Source organism: Mirounga leonina, unplaced genomic scaffold (assembly GCF_011800145.1).
Source record: "Mirounga leonina isolate KUSES-001 unplaced genomic scaffold, KU_Mleo_1.0 Mir_115, whole genome shotgun sequence".
NCBI lineage: Eukaryota > Metazoa > Chordata > Mammalia > Carnivora > Phocidae > Mirounga > Mirounga leonina.
The window spans coordinates 82,642,131-82,651,153 of record NW_023270268.1 but is presented as its reverse complement, the minus strand read 5'-3'; the positions used below and the strand labels follow the sequence as shown (position 1 = coordinate 82,651,153).

Genomic DNA, 9,023 nt, shown 5'->3' with positions numbered 1-9,023 from the left:
AGAACAATTATAATAATATACTGTAATAAAAGTTATGTGACTATGGTCTTTCTCTTTCTTAAAATACCTTATTGGACTGTACTCACCCCCCTTCTTGTGATGAGACGAAGTGAGGGGAAGGGCAGGGGCACCGTGACGTAGCGTTAGGACACCGATGACGCCGCAAGAGGAGGATCACCCGCTTCCGGATGGAGGTTGCCCTTGGGTCACTGGAGTCGCGGATAAGGGAGGACTCCCGTACTTGCTTAGGAGTCAGGAGAGAAGGGTTCTAGTTCTGCCGCTAATTGAACAAATTGTTTCTTCTCTCTGGACCTCTTTTCTTCTTTTGCAAAACGTGCGCTATCATTGCCCTAGAACTATAATTCACTTGCTAGGTAAACAAAGTAAAGCTGAGGGTAAAAAAAGTGATAGAAATCCTCTACAATCTATACAGTCAGCCAGGTAGTGGAAGGCTTTAAAAATGTTTCCGAATATACATGTCTGGTTGCACAAAAGATTATCCAAATGATAGGCATTAATAATAAAAGCTATGGTAGTTCAGAAAGAGGAAACTATTTTTTAAAGGAGGAACTACTATCTTTTATATACACTACTGTATTTTATATACACAGGAAGATCTCGGCTTCCCACTCCCCGATGGGAAACATGCAGATGTGCCCCGTATGCATCTGCTCTGGAAGAAATTTCCCTATTTCCACATTCTCATCTTGTAGTTTTGAGGAGGTCGGTTGAGCATGCCACGCCTGGTCCGTGAGGGTTTCTGCTCAGTTGGCTTCAGACAAAGTTACCATTAACTCCCCAACCTGCAAGAAAATTATTTAACACAAAGGATTCCAAAATGTCCTCCTCTCCCCCTACAAGCCTGCAAACAAATGGTACAGGAATGAGGTCAGAAAGGAATCCCCTGCCTACCAGGCCTCTGAATTCATTTACCTACCTCAGAGCCCATTCAGGGAAAGGGGTGGAACGGGGAACAAGAGATTCTCGGAGGCCAAGTGGAGTTTGGGGGTCGAGCGCTACATTACAAGATTTGACAGGCCTTTGCCAGCCTTCGGCTTCTTTGTGTCTCTCACATAATAGAGAAACACAAACTGAGCAGCACACGATCTGTGGTTACACCCTTGGACAGAGCACACTCTTTGCAAATGCTAATAGTATTGTAGTATCCTGTCACCCGGGAACACAAAAAAGGATGTTGATTTTCACATGAACCAGAACAGGCCCATTGTACACAAGTTTGTGACCAACTTGTAGTATCTGCACATCAAAAGCCCAGCCAATCACGGGGTACACAGCTGGTGGACTGCACCGATGGGGGTGCCCAATGGAGAACAAGATCCAAATGCCTCATCCACCCAGAGAGACACACACAGTACTTTTGACATGAATGAAACTACAATCTCACAATCCTGGTTCAGCTATGACCATGACAGTTGCCAAGTAAATAATTAGCAAGAACGTAATTGTCTCAGATGTTTAAAGAGAGAAATCTGAATGTATGAAAATGGGAGTGGTTTTGCTCCTGCTGAGAGCCTCCAATATGGTAGAGGCAGCAAAGGGTGGTGATGTTCAATTAAGGGTGATCCGATACACGAAAAGATAAACTCATGAGAACGTTGGCAAGAAAAGTATCTATTTCCAAGCCCTGGGAAACTAGAAACTCAGGGCAAGAAAATTAAATAAAGAATGTATATGATGTTCTTAAAAATAAGTTTAGTCAAAATTGTAGAGGCTTCTGCTAATAGCCTCTCAAGTGTTTTTATTAGAAACAAAAAGATAGTCAAAATTTGGGAAAACATTCAATGAAGGTTTTAAAAACTGGGGTAGAAATAATTCTGGATCTGATTAGTTGGGCTAATCCCCCCAAATTTAGAGAATCAACATAGGTAAGACGGGAAAATTAACATGATTAACATGTTGAGGAAAAATCACCAAGTACTAATTTCTACTCCTGAGATTTGAGGTCTGGGGCAGACAGATTAGAGCCCCCTGAAATCTTAGTATCACCTTGTCCCCCCAGGACCCCACGGGGCCCTATCTCTGCCAAGATCCCCACTGTTGTGGTGCAGCAACAGCCTCATATAGTTAGGGTTAGCCCCTGACGCACTTTCTAGGGGTGTCAGTGCCCAGGGTACTCCTCAGTAAGTTTACTTTGTAAATAAGTTCACTGTCCTAAAAGTATTTTTGAGAGATAGCAAAACGTACAGGGGTTTGTAACCAGACCTGTTTTCAAATCCAGAGTTTGTTGCTCACTAGAATGACCTGGGGCAAGTTACTTAACAACTTTTCTGAGCCAATTTCCTCATCTACAAAATGGAAATAATACTGCCTATGGTAATGAATGCAAAACGCAAGACATACTGGTTCAAGTTCTCTTAACTTCAAAACTTAAAAGAAAAACACAAAAAAATTTCGTGGGACCCATCTTTGGCAAGATAGGATACTAAAAAGGCTTTGGGGTTTCTAGACGGACCCCAAAACGCTAATGGCCTGTGACAGTACACATCTTTGCCGTGCGCCCAGTCCTGCAGCGTGGAGTGGGCCCTTAGTAAGGGTGTGCTACCATCTGTACCCTTCTCCTGACACACACCCGCACCCCTTCCTCCTGCTAGGATTGCTCAGGGAGGCAGGTTCGCTACTGGCAACTGGGTGTGTGCTGTGTTCTTAAGGAACAGCTAAGGTGCTGCAGGTGACTTCCGACTTAAGCTCTCTAGACAAATACATTTCTTGATGGAGAAAGAGTAAGCATTGCAACTTGTTAATGATGTGTGACTACTTCTATGTTAAGACGTATGGAAAAGAGAGATTAAAAACAAAAATGGAACGCAGGAAATGGACAGGTTAATTCCTGAATTCCTAAATTAATTTTAGCATTTCCTGCAGCTGAAGTGAAGAAACAGGTTAAGGTCTTGAAGTCTCTTTGACAGAAGAAGAGGGGCATATACATTTGTCTGGAGTGAGAAGCTTTGCTGGCCCCGAATTATCTAGTAATCCTTACTTTAATGAACTTAAATGATAAGACATGTTCTTAGGCTTTACTTCTGCAAAAGACACCTTGCAGAAAAGAGTATTTTCTTCAACTAGGTACATCATATAGTATTTGGGAAAGCCAAGGGCATATTAGATAAATCCAGAGATAGGTCAGTGTCAGTCCAGGCAGTATTGCTTCCTGAAGACTTGGCCTAATTCTCAGAAACTAACTTCAGCAAAGCAAGATGGAGTCGGTCTATTCTCTACACACTTTCTCACAAATGTCAGAGGTCTCACAAGCTTCTGACAAGTGCTAGATCATGTCAACCATGACTGTATTTTCTGACAAGTGGATAAAATGCTAATTTCCATGTTGCTGCTATGTGACTTAGTGACTCTAAGAGTGAGCAGCAGAACAGACGTTCTGCTTCAAACATTAAGGCGTGTAACCTGTCCTGGTAACACAGCTGTAAGATACTCCTCTGTGAGAGGCAGCTGGTGTGTCATGGCACGGTGACTGGGTCTTCAGTGGGGCCTTGGGCCTATGGGTTTTTAAATTTTCTCAAATACCTGGATAGGAACCAGGCTAACACCTGGATTAATTAGTGAAAAACAAAACAAGTAAGAATTCTTTAGCTAAAAGAATGAAGGACCAGGGATTTAAAAACATTTAAAAGTTACTTCCTACTCAGTGACTTGACCCTAAATGAGCCTCAACACTAGCCCTAGAGAATGTGAGCTCAGGTCTTTCTGAGAGTGATCATATACACGTTCTCCATTTTCAAGCTAGTAACTCAACTCTATCACTTCAAGATACCTACTTAACCTTATGATGCACATTTTTCTTACCCTTACTTTATAAAACAGTCTTCTTCAGGGTAAACGGTATTCACATTTAAACAGAACGGAGATTCCTCAGAAAGTTCAAAATAGAGCTACCCTATGACCCAGCAACTGCACTACTGGGTATTTACCACAAAGATACGATGTAGTGAAGAGAAGGGGCACCTGCATCCCAATGTTCATAACAGCAATGTCCACAAGAGCCAAACTGTGGAAAGAGCCGAGATGCCCTTCAACAGATGAATGGATAAAGATGTGGTTCATATATATATAATGGAATATTATTCAGCCATCAGAAAGGATGAATACCTACCATCTACATCGACGTGGATGGACCTGGAGGGAATTAGGCTAAGTGAAGTAAGTCAATCAGAGAAAGACAATTATCATACGGTTTTACTCATACGTGGAATATAAGGAACAGTGCAGAGGACCGTAAGGGAAGGGAGGGAAAACTGAATGGGAAGAAATCAGAGAGAGAGACAAACCATGAGAGATTCTTGACTCTGGGAAACAAACTGAGGGTTGCTGGAGCAGAGCGGGGTGGGAGGATGGGGTAACTGGGGGATGGGCATTAAGGAGGGCAGGTGATGTGATGAGCACTGGGTGTTATATGCAGCTGATGAATCACTGAACACTACGTCAGAAACGAATGATGCACTTTATGTTGGCTAACTGAATTTAAATAAACTTTGTTGATACTGTTTTGCTTCTTAATCGTTGACAATTTTTGAAGCACTCATCTTAACTCTTAAGTTTTCTACGTCCATTAACTTAGTTTTAATATGTGCAAAATATGACCATTTTAGTTAACACAAATTGGCTGTGATTATTTTAAAACACATTTTGTAATACAATTAAACAATACATCTGTATTATTTACAAGCACATGATAAACTACTTCACTCTGGTAGAGAATTCATACATCTGAAACTTAATATTACGTCAACTATATTACAATTAAAAAATGAGTAATTTTTAAAAGGTATGAATTCTTCAACTGGAAGCGTGAGAAGGAAACGAATCACTCTGTTAAATCTACAGGAAGTAAAGTCTGCAACTTTTTTGATACATGCAGATTTTGAACTTGAAGTGTACAAAGGATAAAAAATTACAGTACAACTACTTTTTGAGCCTCACACTGAGAGTGGTCCGTTAACAGTGACAAGTGACGTACAGGCTAATGTGACTGAAACATGTTCTTTTCTACAAACCTTCCAAAGGAATTCAAAGACTGTCTCTTGACATTAACTCATCAGAAATAAACCATATTCCAGCTAGTATGTACTACTTATTGAAGCAATCATGACTTTGAGTCTTTCCCTAGTTTTGACTTCAGCCAACCATATGAATCCTGGAGAAGGCACACCTATACTCTGCCTTATTTTACATATCAAATGATTAACAGACATTTATTTAATAAGCATCATTTAGCAGCAAAGTTCTGGGAAGAAAAAAAAAAGAGAAATGGGAGTTCATAATAAGGTAGTAGATGGAAGTAAGGGATCCTCAAGGTTCCTTCCCCTTCTAAGACTTAGGTCTGACTTTTCAGTAAGCCTCCTGTACGAATGAACATGCTAGCACCATTAGTGAAAATGATGGCCATGGCAGCAAAATCCAATTAAAAGACATTTTTAATATATTTTATCATAGTAAATACCAAAACGTTTTGACAAGTATCAAGACATAAAAAAAGGCGTTGTTTGACCATGGATTACAACTGCGAAATGTGTGCGAAGTAAAAGTATTCAGAGAAGAGCCACATTAAGAGGCTTGTGAGACCATGAATTTGGTTACATTGTGAGGTCAAATTATGACCCTAGGTGCTCAGGTTTCTCTCTCTCTCTTTCTCTCTCTCTCTCACCCTCTCATTAATACAGAGAAAAGTTAAAAGATGCTCTCCAATATCGAATTATAACATGATTTAAATATCTTTAATTACTAATCTACACAAATGACCTTAATTAATCACAGGCAAAATATAATCGCAGTAACACCTACATGGAGTGTGAAGGTTTTAAAAAATAATACAAAGTTCATTCACAGTGCACAAGTAAAAACAAAGTTAAGTTTTAAGTACTTAAACACATAGTCATGATCATTCAAAAGTAAGTATATTTGTAAGCACATCTCTATACTGCTAAAGTACCTGAAACTCTAGCAAACACCAGCTAAGAGAACTGAGATAAAAAGCATTGTTTTGATCCCTTTTACTGGAAACCTAAAATACCATATTTCTTTCTGCAGATAAATACATCTGAAATAAATAAATATAAAATTATTAACTAGTTAAGGAAATTACCTTTTTAGCCTCCACTCTGAATCTTATCATCATATGTAAACTTCCCAAATTATACGGTTAGGAAGTACCACTCTCTGCAATGTTCCCTGCTCATTTTTACACTATTCATTTGCATTTGGAGGCCAAATTATTTGTGGGAAGGAGTCCATTGGAGTAAAGCCTGAAAAAGGGGGGTAATACAAAGAGGAGAGAATATAATTAAGCTACTAAGAAAGGAGGATTGCTCCACCTATAGCTAAGCTCTGCTGATTGAACTGTGAAGCAGCAAGAACGGCTTGTTTCCTATTGTGCACTGCCTATGAATACGGAGTTTTTAAAATTGATACCTTGACCAAGTCAATTTTGGATATAATCTATTTACAGTTGTTCAGTCTTCCATACAGAGTTTTGTTCACTCTCTTCTTTGCAATTTCTGCCATGCAGAACAAATGATTCCTGGTCAAGTTAGAACTTAACTCCTATACATTGAATTTCTGAAGTGACTGGTTTAACTTTGAATCATTTGTAAGTTTTGAACTACAGACACAACACACAGGGTTTACTGTCGAGAATCCGAATTTTATTTTTTCTTTTAATAACATGTGCATCAACCTAACTTCCAAGAAAAAAAAAAAAGGCATGCTTAGAATGAGCTCAGCTAAAAAGGAAAAAAAAAAAAATATAGGTAGCCCATAAAAGAAAGAAGTCATATTACTGTGGGGGACGAGGGGGTGTCCGGACTCTTAGATGGATTTTTCATCACATTAATTTGTATCATCTATTTGTATGTTTAAATTACAAATACTGATCTCAAAATGAAGACCCCCCATCCCCGTTTCTTACATTTATACAAAGAGATGTGAAAAAAGTACTGACTTAACATTAGCCTTTTGCTTGGGAAAAATCTACAGAAATACAACTGAAGGTATTTTTTCCTATCCATAGCACATATAAATAAACGTGGTCCTATTTCTTTAGAAATAGATTTATAGTTGTAAAGTGGCTGTGTTTTACAACTACAAAAATATTAATAATTGCATGGTGCCTGCTTCAGTGAGGAGTTATCACCAAGCAGCACTGGTTAGAGGGAGTTAACCACTGAGGTCATCTCCAAACTCAGCACAGAACATGGAGCGGGGCTCTCTACTCCCTTTCTGTTCACCCACCAGCCCTAGAGCTGAAAGACACATGAAATGTTCTTGACTCTCATCTACCAAATAACAATATAGACTGCTACCGGCTGTGTAAAACGGGATCTACCTTTCTTATCAAACAGTATAAAACAACTATTTACTGAATTCTCAATTTCTGAAATACTCTGTGATATCCTTCCAACTCTGTATATTAAGTGTCCTCAGATCTTGAGAGAAATCACAATGAAGGATATATTGATGCTAAATTAAAAAAAAAAAAAGTGGGGTGGCAAGGGAACTGTTACCAAAACATAATTCTAAAAAAGCTGAAAATTAAGTAAACTATAAAATAAAAACTGTCACACAGTGGGCATTTTTATTAGAATAATAAAGGTTCAATGAAATGGCAACAAAGCAGAGATAAATGAGAAAGACATTTTAAGTCAAAAATGGCATATTTCTTTGCTTTAAAGTCCGTCAGCCAGTAAAGAAGTATTTGTATGAAACACATGAAAATGCTGTGAAGGTACAATAACTGAACTGCAACGAATCAAATTTTATGTTTTTCTTTACACGTTCAGCTAAGAGGGAGATGGTCAACATTATTCTGTTGAAGTAATTTCTACTTAAAATAGTCTTATGACAGAAGGCCTTTTCCTGAAGTGCTTGACAACAGTCTCAATGAAATTAGTCAACCGATTATTCTTGGTCTTCCTTACCCTGTGTCACAACCCAGTAGCTCTGTCAACAGGTTCAAAAAACCCACGGTTAACAGAAAACCCGGCTTACCTAGACAAAATAAATGGATTTCAAATGGGTACAGAAAGGACAAACTCGTCGGCGGAAGCACACAGGCAGCTGCTGCTGACTTCGCTTCCAAGACAGCCCTCTCAGCTGGCAGGGAAGGGTAAGACCTCTTTCACTGGATGTACCCGGACTGCTGTAATCCGAATCCACCTGTTTGAGGCGCTCTTCTGTTAGCTAGTCCTCTTTCACATGATCAGTGTACACTCGATTTTCATCATCAGATATAGCTACTGCATACAGAACATTACAGATACAGACAACAACTTCGCGGGTTACCATGATCTTATATACAACTGATAGCTTTTCACAACATCTAGCATTTTTTGCCCAGAAAAAAACTGACCCTACATCATCTAATGAATTAGTTGAACGCGTGCCACCACAAATGAGACAAGCAGGAGAGCAAGTTTCTTATCTTCAAGGATTGAATCTAACGGCCACACCACTTGTATTATTTCACTTTGTCACTTCAATACAGTAAAAGAGGATTTTAATGCCATTTCCACTGTTCTTGCATTCGAAAGGCAACTGATGGTTAAAGTGCCTCGAACACGCATAAATTATTTTTATCCCATGACTTTATTTTGTGTTTAGAAAGGTGGAACAGCAGAAGGAAAAAAGGCAGGACAAGAGACTGGAGTTTTTTTCTTCACATGTATGCAGAGGTGATTATATTATGAGTAGGATTCTGCAAAAATAAACATATTTGATAAATTATGAGGAGACAAATGCAAAATTTCTAAACTTTATTACTGCATGATCATAAAAATATTGAAGTTTAACTGCCTGTCTGCTAGTTGTATTAAATTCAAAATATCACCTACTGTAACAATAGAATAATTTTATTAACATGATGTGTGAATCAAAAAATACTGTAATTTTTATGGAAATAATTTAAAAACATATTAAAGTCGATCAGCAGAAGGAATCTGTGTATGACTGTGTTGGGTATAAACATCTTCAGCAATTATCAGAATGAATTACTTAAA

General features: G+C 38.7%; 1 protein-coding gene across 4 annotated transcripts in view; it reads right to left on the bottom strand.

Annotated features, from left to right (window-relative positions):
* Positions 1-5,429: 5,429 nt before the first annotated feature.
* OPA1 (OPA1 mitochondrial dynamin like GTPase) overlaps positions 5,430-9,023 on the bottom strand; it is an 87,645-nt gene continuing 84,051 nt past the window's right edge. For all 4 annotated transcript variants that reach the window (XM_034999839.1, XM_034999842.1, XM_034999840.1 and 1 more), the window contains one exon: positions 5,430-8,722. The gene's annotated coding sequence lies outside the window, so the exon portion shown is untranslated. The remainder of the gene's footprint in view (positions 8,723-9,023) is intronic.